The sequence below is a fragment of the Myotis daubentonii genome, chromosome 16, assembly GCF_963259705.1.
Source record: "Myotis daubentonii chromosome 16, mMyoDau2.1, whole genome shotgun sequence".
Classification (NCBI taxonomy): domain Eukaryota; kingdom Metazoa; phylum Chordata; class Mammalia; order Chiroptera; family Vespertilionidae; genus Myotis; species Myotis daubentonii.
Window position 1 is genome coordinate 11,698,835 of NC_081855.1, and position 19,377 is coordinate 11,718,211.

Consider the following 19,377-nt stretch of genomic DNA (forward strand, 5'->3'; position numbering starts at 1 on the left):
GCCTGTGGAGTCCACAAGGCCATGTGCCATATGGTGCTTCAGGCCACATGGCTATGGAGAGGGCCAGTGTGGGTAACAGAGCAAGAAAGAAGCAAGCAGCCCTAACCGGTTTGTCTCAATGGATAGAGTGTTGGCCTGCAGACTGAAAGGTCCCAGGTTCGATTCCAGTCAAGGGCATGTAGGCTATCCCCAGTAGGAGGTATATAGGAGGCAGCTGATCAATGTTTCTCTCTCATCAATGTATCTAACTCTTTATCCCTCTCCCTTCTCTGTAAAAAAATCAATAAAACGTATTAAAAAAAGAAGCAAGGAGGCAAAAGCAAAGCAAGAGAAAGGGAATTCTTTGTCTGGGGATGATAACTGGGAGCTTAACCAATTAACCCTTCAGTATTTCATGAGCTTGCAGTGGCTCTGACCCTCTAGTCAATTATCTTTTCCCCAGGTTAGGCTGACAGGCAAGTACCTTCCCTACATCACCCCAGCTTCACTGTGCATGGACCCATCTCCTCTTTGTTTGATCCCTTCCCCCAGTGATTTTCAGGGAATGGACAGGTGGTTCCCTGGGGAGTGCGAAGTTGCCCAGATGAACATGCTTATGTCCAGCTTCCCTTTGCTTTTTTCCTATTATTAATATTAGCTAGCTAGTTACAACAATAACAGAAGCAAGTGAAGAAAGTATCTCATAGGAGAAAGAGATAACTGCATCGAATGCTGTTGATACATTTGGGAAGGCAAAGACAGAAAAAATGACCATTGGTAAAGGTCACTTTACAAACTGGTGACCTGACCAAAGAAATTTCAGTGGAGTGGTCTGATTGGAGTGGACTGGAGAGAAGAGAGGAAAGGCTGTGGATAAAGCAACTATAGAGAACTGTCAAGAGTAGGTCACTTCAGGGGCTTGCAGAGAAATAGGAAAGTAACTAGAGAAGTCTATATGGTCCACAGAGGCTTTGATAAGACAGGAGGTGCAGCATTTTTATGTACTGACTGGGATGAGCCAGTTGATGGAAAAAACTGAAGATAAAGGAAAGAGGCAACTCTTAATTAGGCAGGAAAACCTGCCATTCAATGGACAAAGCATGGGGAAAGCCTTTGATCAGAAAACAGGTAGTTCACCCTTAACATAAGGAGGGAAGGTGGAGTGTGCCATAAAAGTGCAGGTAGCCAATGAGGGCATCTCATTTAGTTGCTTCTGTTCTCCAAGAAAAAGGAGGAAACATTGAAGACCTGAGAAGGAAATGTGAGCTAGTCATGTTGGAGTTTGGGAGCTAGAATTGACTGAAATAATGTAGGGTTGTCTACCCATTAGACATTTGTGGTTATACATTTTTTTAAAAAATGAGTCAGCATTGTTCCCTGCTTATCTCCAGCCTTGTGAGTTCGCATAAGGACAGGCTTGACATTGTGTCATAACTGAGGGGAGAGAGATGAATTGGTTTGTTCAAGTCCCATGCATAGTTAGTGGTAGAATCTAGGTTGTCTAATTCATATTTAGGCTGTACTTTGCATAAATGTTTAAAAACCATAGGAATGCTGTCCATACATTCCTTTTACTTTTTTTTTTCATTTCTTTTACATTTTAATGCTGCTCAATTTTTCTATCCAGAGAATAGAGAATAGACAGACCATTCTGAGTAACAATACTCTGCATCATTACCACTATTTTCAACTTTCTTTGGGGTTCCTTTGTTCAGGGCAACTATGATATATAGCACATGCAAAAAGAGCCTCAGCACCATTTATAGCACTCCTCTAAACTCCAAGGTCCAAGTCACTGGCTCTGAAGTAAACTGCTGGCATTTTCAATCCATGGATAAGAGATCTCTATATAAGGAAATCCAGTTAAACCCAAGTGTCCACTGAAAAATGATTCTGGCTCTTTCCCAGTATATTTCCACTCTAGTTAGTATGTCTCTTTCCGCATCTGCCCTTGGTCCAGAGTAGCTTGAGGCTTGGACACCTGAGGCCTGGGTACCTGAGGCCTGGATATATGAGGCTGTATAAGAATCCTTTGCATGGTTCCTTCTGGTTAGAAAAAAATTCCATTGACTCACTGGTGCTGAACAATTCATATTAACCCCAAAGTCATTAGGTGTATTTGTGTTAATCTTCATTTTCTCCCTTTAAAAGAATCTGATACTCATGTCATTTTTTCCTCCAGCCTAAATGCAAAAGAGACAGCAGTTGACATCTCTACTAGTATGTGCACCACAAAGTACCCGTTTAGGTTGTGGTTTGAGATGAGGGCAATGATGATGCTCCTAAGTTCTGGAAATGGATTTTTTAATTGTCATAAAAGCCCAGACATTGAGGGTAAACACACAGGGTAAATCACAGGCTTCAGAGTATAAATAAACATGCTGGGGAACACCTAGGCTTTGGGGTAAAACGTAGAGGGTAGAGGAGCTTTTATAGGCAACAATGTGCATGTGATAGCCTCCCTTCAGTGCTCACATAGCTTCCAGTTTAACCAGCTTATCAGTGGTCGGCAAACTGCGGCTCGCGAGCCACATGTGGCTCCTTGGCCCCTTGAGTGTGACTCTTCCACAAAATACCGACTTCTGAGCATGGGCCATGAAGTTTCAATCACACTGTACGTGTGCGCCCGCAGCACGTGGTATTTTGTGGAAGAGCCACACTCAAGGGGCCAAAGAGCCACATGTGGCTCGCGAGCTGCAGTTTGCCGACCACTGGGCTAAGTGAACACAGCGCGCAGAAGCTGCTTCCAGAAGTGTTTATAAACTAAACAGTGCCCCCTCATAATGTCCTTTTCATAACTTTAATTTTTGATCTGTCAGATTTTTGTGTCTCCCAACCTAATACCACTAGAAAAAGAGTAAAATTCCAGAGATTTAAAGGGAATGAAAGAGCTAGGGTGAGTGGGTGTGAGTTCAGGTGGAAGGTAGGCAGGGTGGACTGGAGGAGATGGCTCCTTCCTGGGAACAGGAGCTCACCCCGTGTCCCAGGCTGTCTCTGCTGTGGAGCCAGAAGTGCTCTCCAGGACATTTTTAGCAGCAAGGGCTCTTTAAGATCTAATTTTGCACAGATGCTCAATATATAAAATAGAAAAGAGCAGCATTTACCTTTCATTATTTGTAAGTTCAACCTTATACCACTAACTAATGAGAGAATGAGAATGAAGCTATTTTGATAAATAGAAATATTTAAAATCCAAGCTGAAGGTCAAAAGTTGCAGTCACATATCAGCTGTATTGTCTCCACATTTGGTTGGTTGTGAATGAAAATCCAAAATTCCATGGATAAATCATTTTAAGTGAGAGATTTATTTGTTTTTGTGTTTGTTTTCGATACCTCAGGTCAACAATCTCAAGATAATCTTCAATGAAACTGTTGAGAAGGTTGAATGAGGAGCAGAAGAACACTGAATCACTAACAGTATCTAAAAATTGCTCACAGTCCTTAATTTTTCTAAAATAAAGAAGTAAGAAAGTTAGATGTCAATCACCCAAAACTCATGCAAAGAAATGAACGATACAATATCATTGTTATAGGACCTGCTATCACATGACGATTAGAGTGTGATGGGGAACAGGTGAAGGGTGGTGCGGGCTTGGGCAGTCTTACCAGAGTGCACCTGTGCATGTTTGACTCTTTCTTTAAAGCTTGATTCTAAGACCCAAGGTACCTTATCGAAGACACATCGGTAGCATGTTCACATATGAGCCCAGACATGGTTGCAGCTGCCCCGTGCAGAGTAACGAGGAAGCACGGGAGCACAAAGGGAGGCACTGAGCTCAAAATTTCTTATTTGACACAAAAGAGTTTGAACTGGTGAATGGCTTTTTATAATTAATTAAAAATAGTTAAATCATTAAAAAATGAAACCCAAGATATACAGGTTTACCACGGAGATCCTGCAGGCTCAGGTTCAGACCACCTCAATAAAGGAGGCATTGCAGTAAAGTGAGTATTAATCTGTTTTCTGGTGGATGGACCTGCCTTCACTTTGCAAAAAATGTAACATGTGTCAAGCGCAATAAAGAGGCCTGCTTGCACCCTGGTGGGCCCGGCTCCATGAGACGCAGTTGGAAGAGCCTCTGGCAGGAGGCTTTCGCTATGGAGTTGGCTCCCCATTGCCAGAACCATCTCCAGGGCTGTCAGCTGGACTGCAGGCCCTGTCAGGCCTCAGAGCAGCTTCTCTACCTCCCACCACGCTGTGCACCACCTGAGCCTGCAGCTGTGCACAGGTGGGGGAGACGCACTGGACCTGCCATCTCCAAAGGTGTTTTTGTTTTGTGTTTTTTTGTTTGTTTGTTTTCTTTAGTTTTAAATATATTTTTATTGATTTCAGAGACTCCAAAGTTTTCCATCTCAAAGGGAATAAAGAAGCTTAGGCGAGACTCCTGGGGAAAAGTTCATAAAGAAGAGAAGTGGCTTTTTAAAAAGTGGGACTTTAAGATGTGACCTTAAGTGCATCTGGTGGAGTTGATACTGCACAGGAGTCAGAATCACTGGTTCAATCAGGAGACCCTCGGCACTGACTCCTAGTCTAGCACCAATGCGTGTGCGAGGGTAGGCAAGACCGTCGGAGCTGGCCTCTGTGCCTCATCATTAGGCTACTCTCGCTTGGGCTGCTCTAAAAGCAAAGCCTGAGACAAGATAGTTTATGTGAGAGGAGATCCCGAGAAGCGCGAATGAGAGAGCAGGCAGAGTGACACAAGGAGGAGAAAAAATGAATAGAGAGCAGGCAAGGGTACTGATTCTCCAGGACCTTGTGACATGCATACACAATCACTTCCAGGACGGCCCACCGGTAGCCAGGGACCGGAGCCTTTATTTGTCTACCAGCTCCTGACCCTTCAGTGGGGGGTCGCCTGCAGGGATGTTAGCTTAGGCGCAGTGGCTGCATCTGCCCTTGCCCGCCAGGCTCCAGTGCATCAGAGAAGCTCCAGGGAAGAGAGGGAAAGGCCCTTCTCAGTGCACTGGAGAGAGAGAAACCTGAGCTTGCACAGAACTCTGCACTGAAGCTTGGCTCAGTCAGAGGTGGGCCAAGGAGTTTCCTGGGGGCACCAGACATGATTGTTATACCACCCAGTTCTATATGTTCTTAGAGGGCCCCAGGAGCAGGTACACTGGGCTCCACCATTCCATGTCAGTCATCAGTCACCAAGCCTGTTTAGTTTTTGTTGGTTCTTGACAGAGGCACTCTTATTCATCCATTCATCCACTTGCTCGCTCATTCATTCATTCCTTAATTCCTTCCTTACCTTTTGAATGTCTGCTAAGTACCTGGCATTGTTCTAGGCACTAAGGCTATAACAGTGAGCAAAACAGACAAATCCCTCCCTGTCATCCTGGAGGAAGACAAAGAAAGAAGCAAATGAAATATATAGTTTGTCATATGGCCATAAGTACCAGAGAGAAAAATAAAGCAGAGAGGGGGTCAGGGGGTGCGAAAAGGGTGCGCCAGGAAGATGAACAGAGGAGACCCGATGTTTCATCAAGCTCGAATCTATTTAACTTGGCGAATTACCCCCTTCTGGCTGCCTCTCAGAAAGCCAATAAACAAGTTTATAGAAAAGTATAACTCTTTCTGTGTTGTCTCATTTAAAGATATTGGCTTGTATCCAGGCAGATTCTACTCGCAGGAATTGGCAGCATCCTCAGCGTGAATCCGGGCAGGTTCTCCAGAGACAAGCGGTCTGACACGCCCCTGCATCCTCAGCCACCTGAGCCTTGTCGGCATTTTTTCAAATTGAAGATTCCAGCATCATGTACAGCATTCTGGTGTCAAAGGTCACCCTGCAGAAAATAAGCGTCTCCCATATTAATCAATTACCAGTGGACATAGAGCCTTTTTCACTCTGTGCTGAAGCTGATCCCGAAAGTCACAATTTTATTGTTGCTTTAGTTGTGATCAAAACTAGCAAAACAATAGTGATAGAAAAGAGACCACAGGGTGTATTTAAAAAAAAAATAAGATTCCAATGGAAAGTAATTGTTAAAATATTTAAAGACAGATTATATCATGAAGACTTTTCAAAGGAGTTGGAGTAGCGGAAGGATTTTTAAAGACTACATACATTTTATTAGAGAAGATTGGCAAAGGCACATTCTGTTATGCCAGGCAGTGACTTGGGCCTGACATGGATGGAGAACAGGGAGCATGGTCTCCTTAATGGGATGGAGTAAGGTTGTGTTGTGATAGGTCTTGAGAAGGCACCCAATAATTGTTCACCAAACAGCATTTGAGCACTTGGTAAGCACCCAGTACTGTGCTGGGACATGGAGGAAATGCACGCAGACAAGGAGTAGTGCCTGGTAGAGGACAAATGAGGTGACTGTGGAAGTGGGAGGGAGCAGGAAGTCGGCTTGGGAAACCCTGCTGTAAAACTGGGATGAGGGTGAAGCTCAAAGTGTGGTAGAGAAAATAGAAAAATAGAATATTAGTCATTCGATAGCGGGCAAGTCAATTAAATTTGATAATTGATGAGGATTGAAGGAGGGAGATAAGATCACCACAAAGAGTTTTTCTAAGCTTGTGAGAATAGTGGTGCAATTAACAAAAAAGTGAAAGGCATGAAAACAGGTCATGCATTATGAAGGTGAATGATTTTGTTTCAGAATTAAATCACTTCTAGAATCACTCAGAAAATGAACACAGGCCCAGAGCAGGCGGCTCAGTTGGTTGGAGCATCATCCCAGACAACAAAGGCTCTCAGGTTTGATTCCGGGTGAGGACACATACCTAGGTTGCTGGCTTGATCCCTGGTGGAGGTGTGTACAGGAGGCAACCGTTCAATGCTTCTCTCTCACATCAATGTCTCTTTCTCTTTTATTTTTTTCTCTCTCCTTCTCTTCCTCTATCTCTAAAATCAATAAACATACCCTCAGGTGAGGATTTAAAAAAAAGAAAAAGAAAATGAACACACATTCCTTTGAAGTTACATCTTCTAGAGAGAGTGTTAACACTTGTGTTAAACACCAAGGTAACTCCTAAAATAAATTATGAAATATTCTCACAACTACCAAGGAAAGTTAATAGTTATCTCCATTTCACAGATGGGGAGACTTGAGATTTAGGAAGGTAACTCGGTCACATCATTCAGTTAGACAAGGAAGGGTGAGACTCTATTCAAAGTCCATCTAACTCAATGTCTGCATTCTCTAAGTATTGCTACTATCACATCAGCTAAAATTATTTATTTTTATTTTCTAATTATAAAAGTAATGCAGTTTTCCTAGTAATTATTAACATTCAATATTTTTCTTTATATAATAGCAACACATGTCACTAATAAAAATACTCAAATATTGCCCAGCAGCATGGCTCGGTGGTTGAGCATCAACCTATGAACCAGAAGGTCATTGTTCAATTCTGGGTGAGGGCACATGCCTGGGTTATAGGTTCGATCCCCAGGTGTGTTTGTGCAGGAGGCAGCTGATCCATGATTCCCTCTCATCATTGATATTTCTGTCTCTCCCTCTCCCTTCCTCTCTGAAATCAATAAAAATATATATTTTTTCAATACTCAAATGTCAAAGATGTAAAATGTGAAAGATTCCAATAACTTCACCCTCCCCCCAAAAATATTGTGAATAGTGTTTGCATATATTATTATAGGTTGCATTCTATGCTTATTCTAGTTTTTAAATAAGTCTTATCATCGAACTGCTCTATCAGGTATCTTATTTGTGGATATAAAAGGCTGTCCATTTAGGTCTATGAGAAGAGGATCATTTACTACATTTGTGCACAACCTTAGGTGTGTGTGAAGTGACTTCAGTTCTGTGTGACAGAAATAAATCTTCCCACACATTTTCACTCCTTGAATAATTTAACTCTACATTTAACCTAATTCTTTCAATTTCTACATGTCCAACATTCAGGTAAAAAAATCAGACCTTTAAGTTCTAATCTTTCCCACTCCAAATGGATGGGTACTTTTTTCTCTGTATCTGACAAATCTGAATTTGTTTGGCACTTCATGATCAACTTTTTAATTAATAAATATATAGGAGTCTATGTTCTTAGACATTCAATTTTAAAGATACTGATCAGATTAAATATACCAGCTACAATGAATGTATCAACATGATAATAGGAATGTGGGCAGAGAGAATGCAGGTTATTTTCTTAAAGGGGGATGCACTATGATACAATAATAGGGCAAAACGTGAATTGGGTGAAGAAGTTACCACGCTTCATTCCACCTCTACTTTGTGCTACTCACCGCTGTGAGCTCTAGAAATGCAGTGACAAACACAACAGACAATCCCATGAAGGTGAAGCCTAATTTCCATGGGGAGACACATAAACAAGTGACCAAGCTAATAGTTACAGATTGTGATAACATAATTAAAGAAACAGTCAGCTGAGGAAATAGAAGGTGTCAGAGAAACCCTTCAGAAAGAATAACCAGAAATAGTTCCTTTGAGCTGAGATCTTAAAGATGAGAACACGCCTGGCCTCCTGAGTATCACCTATGCACTTGTCCAGCCCCCACCTTGGTTGAACCTTTTCTGTTCTCCATGCCTACAACCATGCAATTGACATTTGCTAGATAAAATCCTATCTTCACAGTGCCTGGCCAAATTTTAAATTCTTAAACACAAATGTCAAATAAGCATGCAAGGCTTCCTGAAAATCCCACTGAGCCCCCAAAAAGTGAGCCATGGACAAGAGGCCATCTGGCAGAAAATCAGTCTTTCAGGGAGCAGGGAAGGAATACCTAGACTTTTCTTCTTCCCTAATTACCTCTTGACAACCCAATCAAAAGCCCCTGACAGGGAAGTTGAGATGGTGCAATGGGAGGGAGGATCTCCCAGGATGCAAAGCAGGGCACAGGATGGAGATTAGCATTAGGGGTGCAAACATAGAATAAGGAATATTTCATTTTCCTAGATGCTCATTTCATGCCTTCCCCTCTCTCCTCAAAATGCTACACCCCTGGTACAGTCACTTTGGAAATCCATTCAGCAGTTTCCTACAAATATAAACACAAATTTATCGCATGATCTACTGGTCCTTTCCCAAATATTAACCTCAGAAAGTTGAAAATTTATGTCCACATTAACCCTGTAGATAAATATCTGGAGTGGTTTTCTTCAGAATCTCTCCAAACTGGAAATAATCCAAATCCATGCAATGGAATTTCCTTCAGTCATAAAAAGGAATGAGCTACTGATACATGTAAAACCCAGATAAATTTCAATGCATTATGTTAAGTGAAAGAAGCCAGCCTCAAAGGCTATAGACTAATTGATTCCATTTATATGATATTCTGGAAAAGGCAGAATTATAAGGACAGAAATTAGATCACTGGTTGTCTGAGATGTGGAGAGGAGTTGACTATAAAGGACATGTGGGAATTCTGCGGGTTGTTGGAACTGGTCTATATATTGATTGTGGTGGTGACTATAAGCTTGTCAAAACTCATAGAACTCTCCCTGGCTGGTTTGGCTCAGTGATTAGAGCATCAGTCGGGGACTGATGGGCCATGGGTTTGATTCCCATCAAGGGCACATACCTAGGTTGCAGGCTGGATCCCCAGCCCTGATTGGGGTGCATGCAGGACGTAACCAATCAATGTGTCTCTCTCCCATCGATGTGTTTCTCTCTCCGTGTCTCTCCCCATCCCTTCCACATGCTCAAAGAAATCAATGGAAAAAATATCCTCAGGTGAGGATTAACAAAAAACAAACGAACAAACAAAACTCATAAAACTCTATACTAAAAGGAGTGAATCTTAATCATATGTAAATCTCAATAAACCTGACTTCACAATAAAATTCATCTGCATACCATCTCATCTGCTCTCAGATGACAGTTTTAACTTGTATACCCCTGACAGAATAGAATATATCTTTGAGCAAATTATATTTTCACCACCAAGTTCTATAAACCCATCTGTATCCCTAAATTTATCTCTGTCTTTCCTGCTCGTGTTCAAGGGAAAGAAGGAACTTGCTATTGCTATGAAAGGCAAATGTTTCCGCAGGTGCTCAGAATTCTTTCCATGTTGGCTCTTCCGTTAGCCCTTCCCTTCCTCCACAGCTCAGTCTCTTCTCTCTACCAGGTCATTTACTTTAGCATGCAAACAACGTGCTCCTTTGATGCCACAACCTACTCAGATTTCTTCCCACCCTTCTGCTCCTCCACTACAAAATATCTTAAGTGGTTGTCTATCCAAGCTTTCTTCACTTTCTTACTCCTTAAAACAATTCTGAAAAACTTCAAATGTAAAAGAAATGATAAATAATAATATAATAAATTCCATGTTTTCAATAGCCAGATTTCACAGATGTTAACACTTAGCTATATTTGCTCAAGATCAGTATTTTTTAAAAGAAATAAAACATTACCTATATAATTGAATCCCCCTTTGGACTCCTTCCCAATCCTATTATACCTCACTCCCCAGAGGTAACCTCTATTCTGATTTTGATATGCATTATTCCCTCTATGGTTTTATATTTTACTGCACCTACATGTGTCTGTAAATGATATAAAGTATAGGATTTCACAGTGTGTAATTAAACTTTATACAACTGTTATCTTATTGCACATATCTTTGTCCCCTGCATTTCCAGTTGCATTCTGCATCCCATTTTTCCCTTAGTTTTATTTTTTCTTGCTGAAATATCATCTTTCATAATTCTTTCAGAAAGAATCTGTGGGTATCAACCTTATAATTTCTTACATGTCAGAAAAATTTTGTGTTGTCTACACACTTGAATCATAGGTTTTCTTTTCTGTATACATAATTACATTTTTAAGTTTTCCTCAGATGATTGAATGCATTGCCCAACTATCTTCTTGCAGACAATGACCTCTCTCTCTCTCTCTCTCTCTCTCTCTCTCTCTCTCTCTCTCTCTCTCGTGTTTGTCTCTCTTACAAGGTTTAGAGACTTTTTTCATTGTCCTTTGCATTCTGAAGTCACACTTGTACAGGTGACAGTCCTGTTACATGCAATCCTACTCTACAAATTTGAAGACAAGCCTTTCTTTAATTTGGGAAAAGGATACCTTATTACTGTTTAAGAATTCCTTCCCCTGCATTTCCACTATTCCCTTCTTCTGAGACTCCTATTAGATTGGCCTTGACCCTTCTGGATCTATCCTTCTTTTTACCTTTCTACTAGGTATTTTATCCTTTTGCATTTGTATTCTATGTGAATTATTTGATTCTATTGTTCATTTTCACTAATTTTGCTTTCCAGCCCACCTATTGTGTTTAGGGCTTTTTGTTTTGTGCTTTAATTTTGACAATTAAGCTTTCACTTCCTAGGTCTTCTCTGAACAAAATATCTCTTTGAATTTCTCTGAGGACCCTTGCCCTTTCATCTTCTATGAACTCTGCTCCCCCCAGCAGTTGCATAAGGTGGCTCTTTTCAGGGCATCAGCTTTGATGCCAGAGTCCCTGCATGCGACCATGTGGGAAAGCTTAATTTCAGTCCTCTTTATGAAAGGGCATGGTAAGGCCTGCTGCCCAGTGGGCGTTACCAGGAACCATTCTCCCGCATGGGAGAGTTCTCTGTTTGATCTGGGTGTTATCACCATCTAGGTACTGGTTCACTCTCTCCTAGGGCCAGCCTTCTTTACTCACTGCCTGGATCTTTACTCTGCGTGTAGGAGGATGCAGGATGCCGCACCTGGCTGCTCCATTCTACCCTGAGACCCCTCTTGCTTCTGATGTCCACACTCCAGATTCCACATACAACCGGTCCACCCTATTTTGAGATGTGGCCTTCTTACCCAAACCAATATTATCTTCTTTATCCATCTTTTAGGGATTTCACGTGGATTATGCTAAAAGGAGTATTGCTTTTAGCTTTGCTTTCTACACTATTAGGACTTTGGTGCTTCTATTTTTATAATCTCTAGGGATTGGGACAAGAGGGAAAGATTGAAATGTGTTCTTTCTGTTATCCTGAATCATAATTCTGTACATTAATTTTATGTGATCCCTTAACAAATTGCCCTATTAGAGTGAAAATATATTTCTACTGACTATTTTAGCATTTCCTAGTGATGAAGGTGCGTTCATTTGTATATGTATATTGTTTTTCCTGGCTTTTACATTCCTTGGCTAGCACTTTCAGAACTGTTTTAAATAACAGTAGTCATAGTGGGTGGCCTGTCCAATCCCCTCTTTTCTAGCAACTCTGTTCCCCTTCCCACCACCCGTAAGAAAATAGGGAGGTTCTCAGAGCCACAGGGTTCCCTGCAAGGCTCTGTGCCTCTGGACACAGCTGGTTAGAGTAGGGAGAGGTACTTGACACAGGCTGCATGAAGACCAATGTCAAGGGGCTGTAAGATACTAAGTTATGAAGGATGTCATCCAGCTGAAGAAAGAAGAGGTGTTCTAGGCAGGAAGACGTCATGTGAAGGCCATGAGAGGAAGGAATGTGCCACAATTGAGAGGCTTCAAAGGCCAGAAGTCTGTACGATAGATGCTAGAGGCCTAGGGAGAGTGCCTTTCTCCTCCTTCTCTTCCTTCTCTTTCGTCTCCTCCTCCTTCTCCTCCTCTTCACTATTTGTGTCCTTGCCTCACACTGCTCCAAGTAATTGACAGGTACTAATTTATTTAGGTGAGGAAGAGGAATTGAGGAGGGGCTGAATCCGGCAGGACATTGAAGCCAAATTAAAGATTTTTGTTCTCATCCCCAAAACAAAGGACATAATTAAATGTTCTTTTAAAGTAACATGACTAGATGATGAGAGTAAAGGACTGTTCTGACCCTACTGCAGACAATGGGAAGAAACCAGGTGAGATTAGAAGCAGGCAGACCAATTATGGGGCTATTTCAGGGGCAGATAGTCTTATCTTTTTCCTGGTTTTCATGGGAACAGCCTAGTGTTGCAATACTAAGTGTGATGCTGTTTGCCCATGTCAGATACTTCTGTGAGTGAAGGACACATGTTACCAGATTTCTCCCAGTTCTTTGTTTTTATTTTGTCAGGAATATAAGTGAATTATATAAAAATATATTTTGAAATGTATTGAAACAACTACTTTTCTTTGGTTATTAACATGTTAAAAGATATTTCTTATAAATCTAGGGAAAAACCTTATTGGTTGTGTAGTGTATTATATTACTGATATGAGTGAATTTTTACATTATATACTATTTACATTTTTTTAAAAAAACTGATATACAGTTTTCTCTTAAAAGATCCCCTCTCTCTAGTTTCACATTTAAAGTTATTCTAACTTTGAAGACAGATTACATAGCTTTCCACTTTTCTCTCTGCCCAGAGTGAAAGAACAGAAGTTATGTTGAGTCCTAGGAAGAATCCATTCATGATACTGCCTCAGCCTAGACATTTTTTGGGGAAATGATTCTTTAACAACTTTGCTAAATTTTCTCTTCATTATTTATCTTATTTTTATTTGATAAGGTTTGTATTCTTTGTAAACTGCCCATTTAACCCATATGATTAACATAGACTGGAATGAAAATTTATATTTCTTAATCTCATCTATGTTTGTAAATGCTATCTCTCATTCTTAATTTGCATTTATTTTCACCCCTTGATTAATCTTTGAGGTGATATGTCCATTTCATTAATGTTTTCAAAGAAACCAGTTAATAGAGTTATTTATCAACTATGGAGACTTATTTGTGTCTTAAATGTAGTAATTCCTGCTTATCTTTCTCAAATTTCTTTACTGATGTTATTTTCTACCATCTTGAGTTGAATATTTATTTACATTCATTTTTTGTGTTTAACTAATTCATTTAAAGTTGTGCATTTTCCTGTGATTGCAGCCTTGCCCACATCATTTTTTTTAATTTATTGATTTGAGAGAGAGAAACATTGATTTATTGTTCCACTTATTTATGCATTCATTCCTTGATTCTTGTGTGTGCCCTTACCCTGGACTGAACCCACAGCCTTGCCATATCAAGCCAATGCTCTAACCAACTGAGCTAATAGCCTTTTAAAATCCAAAAGTGTCTGCTGCTTGGTTTTTTAAATGCGGTGGAGAATCTATTTCATTACTCTGATTTATTTCTTGATGTTTAATCTCCACACTTTTTTGTTATTATTGTTGTTAATCTTCATTGGAGGATATTTTTCCATTGATCCTTTAGAAAGAGAGGAAGAGAGAGGGAAAGACAGAGAGAAACATCTATGTGAGAGAAACACATAGAGTGGTTGCCTCCAGCATGCGCCCTGACCAGGCCAGGAGGAGCCTGCAACCAAGGTATGTGCCCTTGACATGAATCGAACCTGGGACCCTTTGGTCCACAGGCCCATACTCCATCCACTGAGCCAAACCAGCTAAGGCTAACCCCCACACTTTTGATACAGACTTAAAATGCCGGGTAGTATGGGGTCCTTAGCTCCTGCCTTGAGAGTGAAGCAGAATATGCCTTTTTGTCTTCTTTTGCTTCTTTCCTTGAACTTCATCGCAGTACACAAATTAGATCTTAACGTCCTCTTCACAAGAGAATGGTTAGGAATCATACATAGTGTCTTCATCTTCCAGCTCAGAGGTAAGGCATCCCCTATAGACTAATATCCTGTGTTACCTTTTTCCCCTCAGTGTTCTTAAAGTGTGCTTAAACTTGTGATTAAATAGTACTTCTCTTTAGGTTTCAGTCCTCAATATTCTAAGAATGAAGTGACATCAGAGAAGTAATTGCTATAGTGCAAGATGTTGAAAAGGTGCGTAATAAAAATCAGATGGATTTCTTGGAAGGGAAATCAGTTTATAGTTCAAACATAGGGCCTGGGTGGAGACACAGAACCAGGGGAAGAAATTAAAACACATGGGAGTCATGGGTAATGGTCAGAACAGCTTCAGAAAATGAGATTGAAGGATTAAGTAAGCATGAGAGTCCGAATAACCAGGGAAACAGTTTTGCTTCGTGATAGGCCCATTAAAAGTATTTTGTTCACCTGAAGCTATTAAAAGAACTGAGATTTCGTGATGTATTCAATTAAATCTGTTTGTTTCTGATGTTTTCTCATATTTTCATTATTACTTGATATCTTTTGGTCTTTGTTATGTGTTCCTTGCTGTTGGATGAATTGGAATCTATAAAAGTTGTGAGTTAAAATTTCATAAAGGAGCAAGAGAAGAGTCATCAGCCATTGGCATAGGCAGCCATGTCCCTGAGCCAGAAAACTCTCTCCCAAAATGGACTCTGCCAATTTGACATCTTTTACCTCCTACCTTAGTGGTAACTCTCTTCAGGGTGGCCTCCATCATCCATCTTGTCCTTGTGCATGCATGCTGCTTCTATCGAAGTGATTCTAATTCCTCTGTCCTTGGATCTTGGTTGGCCTTAGTGATTTCCTTAAAAAAATAGAATGCAGCACAAGTGACAGCATTTCTATGACTTCTCAGGCTACGTCATAAGCAGCCTTGCAGTTTACTCTTTTGTCTCTTAGATAGCTAAATATAGTACCTGTCCACCATGCTGTAAGAAGCCAGAGCCGTATGGAAAAGCCATGTGCAGGTGTGCTTGCCATTGACATCAGCTGAGTGTCCAGCTGGCATCAGCCAGCAGCCTCTGAGTGAGCCTTCTTGGCCATTCATTACAATTGGACCTTCAACCTCATATGGTATCTGATTTAACGGTGTAAGAGTTCCCAAATGAGAAACCAGCTAAGCCTAATCAACTCACAGAACTATGACAAACAATAATAAGTAGTATACATCACAAAGCTTTGGATAGATTTTTATATAGAGACATAGAGAATGAGAATAATCTATGTTTCAATGACCCCAAAAACACCCTTTTAAGGGATACTTCTTTAGACATGTAATATCTTCTTTCAGGTTAAAGTCAAACCATTTTGACTAGGAGCAAACCTACCTTGCTTACTTCTGATTTTATCCATTATTATGCTATTTTTTGGTCAACAAGGTGTATAATTTCCAGGTTCTTCTTGAAAATGCAGATACCTCATTTTTTCACCATTACTCACCTAATGGGAATTGTGGGGAATCTTCAAACTCTGATTTTAGTAAACTATTGAGTTCACTGTTCAACTGAGTTGCTGTTCAACTCAACAGATATTTGTCAACTACCTTCTATGTACTGTGGTAGAGACTATAACGGTTATAAAATAAATGGGTTCCTGCCAATTAAAATGGGAAAAATATCTGAATAGACATTTCACCAAAGGTGATATACAAATAATGAACAAGCACATGAAAAGATGCTCAACATTATTAGTCTTCAGAGAAATGCAAATCAAAACCATAATGAAATACCATTTCACACCAATTGGGATGACTATAATTAAAAAGTTAGATGATAACAAGTATAAGTGAAGAGTCAAAGAAATTAGAACCATCCTACTTTAATGGTAGGAATGTAAAATTGAGGATATATTTTGGAAAACAGACTGGCAGGCAGATTTTCAAATGGTTAAATAGAGTTACCATGTGACACAATACTTCTACCCTTAGGGATATACCCAAAAGAATTGAAAACATAAATATTTGTATATGAAGATTTATAGAAGCATTATTCACAACAGGCAAAAGATGGAACCAAAGCAACATTTGTCCATAAAATGATGAATGGGTAAGCAAAACATGATATATCTATACAATTGAACATAATTCAGCAACAAAAGAGAATGAAATACTGACACTTACTACAATAAGGATGAACCTTAAAAACATTGTGGTAAATAAAACAAAACAATCTAAAGAACACACATTATGTGATTTTATTTATATGAAATATGCAGAATAGGCACATCTATAGAGACATAGTAATGGTTGCCCAGCTCTGTGAATATACCAAAGCTCATTGAATTGTACACTGTAAATGAATGAATCATATAGCATAAGAGTTAAACTTCAATAAGGCTATAACTAAAAATTGATGTTGAATATTTCAACATATGGAGGTGGAGGACAGTGGGAGGAAGTGGAACACAGGGAATCTGGGCTGAGAACAACATGAGTGATGATGCAGAGGTGGGACATGATCAAAGCGTAAGGTAATTTGGAAATTAACCTCAGGTGAGGCACTATGGTGGAGGGCTGTGAGGGCCAAACAGTCATGAGAGGTTGCATCTACAATTGGTCCTGGGAAACAGGGTGGCGATCTGAACAACTGTAGTGACAATGAAAAGGAAAGGATACACCCAAGAAGTACTGTTGTAGTGAGTTATTAGGACATTAATTCTATCTGCTGAAAGGGGGCTTAAGTTATGGGGACTCATCCAGTTATTTCTGATATACAGTTTTGAGTCTGAAGGCAGAAAAAATAATGTTTAGCTCATAGAAATCACAAGTTAGGACAAAGAGCTGATTTGGAGGGCAGGATGGTAATTTAGATTTGGATATACAGACCAGAGTTGGACAAAGTTCCGAGAGATGGGCAAAGGCAGACCCTGGAGAACACTTACATTTCCTATCTGTGTAATGGACCTCATGACACTTACCTCAGTCTAGTAATGTTTTCGTTTTGTTGCTGTTATTTGAGTTTCTGGGTGGTTTGGGGGCGAATGGGGAATGGGAGAAACTGACATTTATTGAGTGTTTACTGTGCATCAGGCACTCTGTTAAGGTTTTTCTTAATATATATTGTCATTGTTTCACAACAACCCCATGGAGTACATTCTACTTTTATTATCCTCAGAATTTGAAATGAGATTAGTTTGATTATTGATTAAGTCTGTTTCCCTTTGTTATAAAGTATGAATGAGCAACATGTCTGAGAGCCTAGACCAGGGTCTGGCACTCACAGGTGCTCAACAAATATTAATTTTCTTTCCCAGATCTGCCCTCCATGGCTGCTGACCTTGTCTCAAAGTCAGATTTGAATTTACTAACCAGCTTCTCTCCTTCCTTCTCCCAACATCTTTGGCACAATGGAGTTGTTACCTTAAAGCTGCATTTTTTCTCCCACGGTAACCTCCATATTGCTAATGACTCCATTCCTTGTACATCTGCGTCTCCCCCTGCTTCCCTCCCTCCCACCCCACTGATATCCCTTTAGGCCTTTGCTGAACCAGTGGGGTTAAATAATGACAAATGTGCATTGGATTTGAGGCTACGGTTAAGTGCTCATTGGGAATTTGGTGGAGGCCCACACACCCATATCATTTATAACTTACGTCACTGGAATCAATTGGGACTGCTAAAAACAGAAAGATTATGATCCCCCACCATCCTCTCCAACTAATCTCAAACACAAGAGAAGAAAACTGCAGAAGGCTCATCTCTGTAAGCTTTTACAATAGTAAATTGTAGCTCATCAGAGCCAATTCCTCAAGCCATTTGCTGTAATCTAAACCAGAGTTCCTCATCTCCCTTTTATGATCCCTCGGCGGGGCTCTGTGGAGAGGTCCAGCAGTGTGTCCACATGTTATCGTTCTAATGAAAACAATCAGAGCCCAGGGCATATTAATCACCTGGTCTTATCATCCATTCAAGAGAAGTCTTATTAACCAAAAGGCATATGTTTTGTTCCTGAATTCCAGAGATAAAAACCCAAAAGAGATGAGAGAAGTGAACTAAAAATTCAGTTGCATTGGACTTTTAAAAATGAATTTTATCTCATCAGTAGCTTCTTTAATTAAGCCCTTATAAGGAGCTGAAAATAAAATATTCAACCCTAGATGTGGTTATGTTTCTTCTATTGTTTTTGTAATTCTCAAAATTTAACATGAGTTTTGAAATTCCAGGAGAGCCAGAGTAACTTGAATCAGCTTTGTAACTAGCGTTCGGAAATCACAAGGCCCCAGCAGTGGTGGTCCATGGCCGCATTTGAATGGACACTATGAGGAAACCACCATGGCATAGCCCCGTTTAAACACCTAGTTGTGTTCGGTTTAAAAGTGTCCAAAAACGGGAAACACCCAATAAACCATTTAAGGAACATGGTTAGGTTGGAAGACTGGTAGGTGAGTTAGGGAATAGTCGTAAGTAATTGTGCAATGCCGATCACCAAAGGCAGGGAATTTAAAGCAGGGTGCGCGGATTTCATGGCAGGGACCCCTTCTGCTTGCAGACAAATTGTCAGAACAAAAGTATGTGCACCATGCACTTCTATGACCTCTAATTGTTCTCCAACTAAAATAAAGAGACATTCATTATGCCGCACCATCAGGGCCAAGGGTGAACCTAAGTGGGGGTGGCTGGAAGGCTTAGAAAAGACAGATAAGAGAATGAAAGCTGGTCTTGGTGAGACACTGTTTCTCAGAGAGACAGCACTGATGCCCACAAGCCATGTCTTTATTTTATAGCAGATGCCACGAGGCAAAGTAAGGGCGTGATCAAGATGTTTACAACATTCTCCTGGGTTTCAATCCTACTCAACTACACGCACCTGAACTCTTATCAAGCCCACATCACTCAGGCACGTGGGGTCGTGTTTGGATCATAGGTTCAAGCTTACAACTACAGCTGTTGGCTATAATTGTGCTGGGAG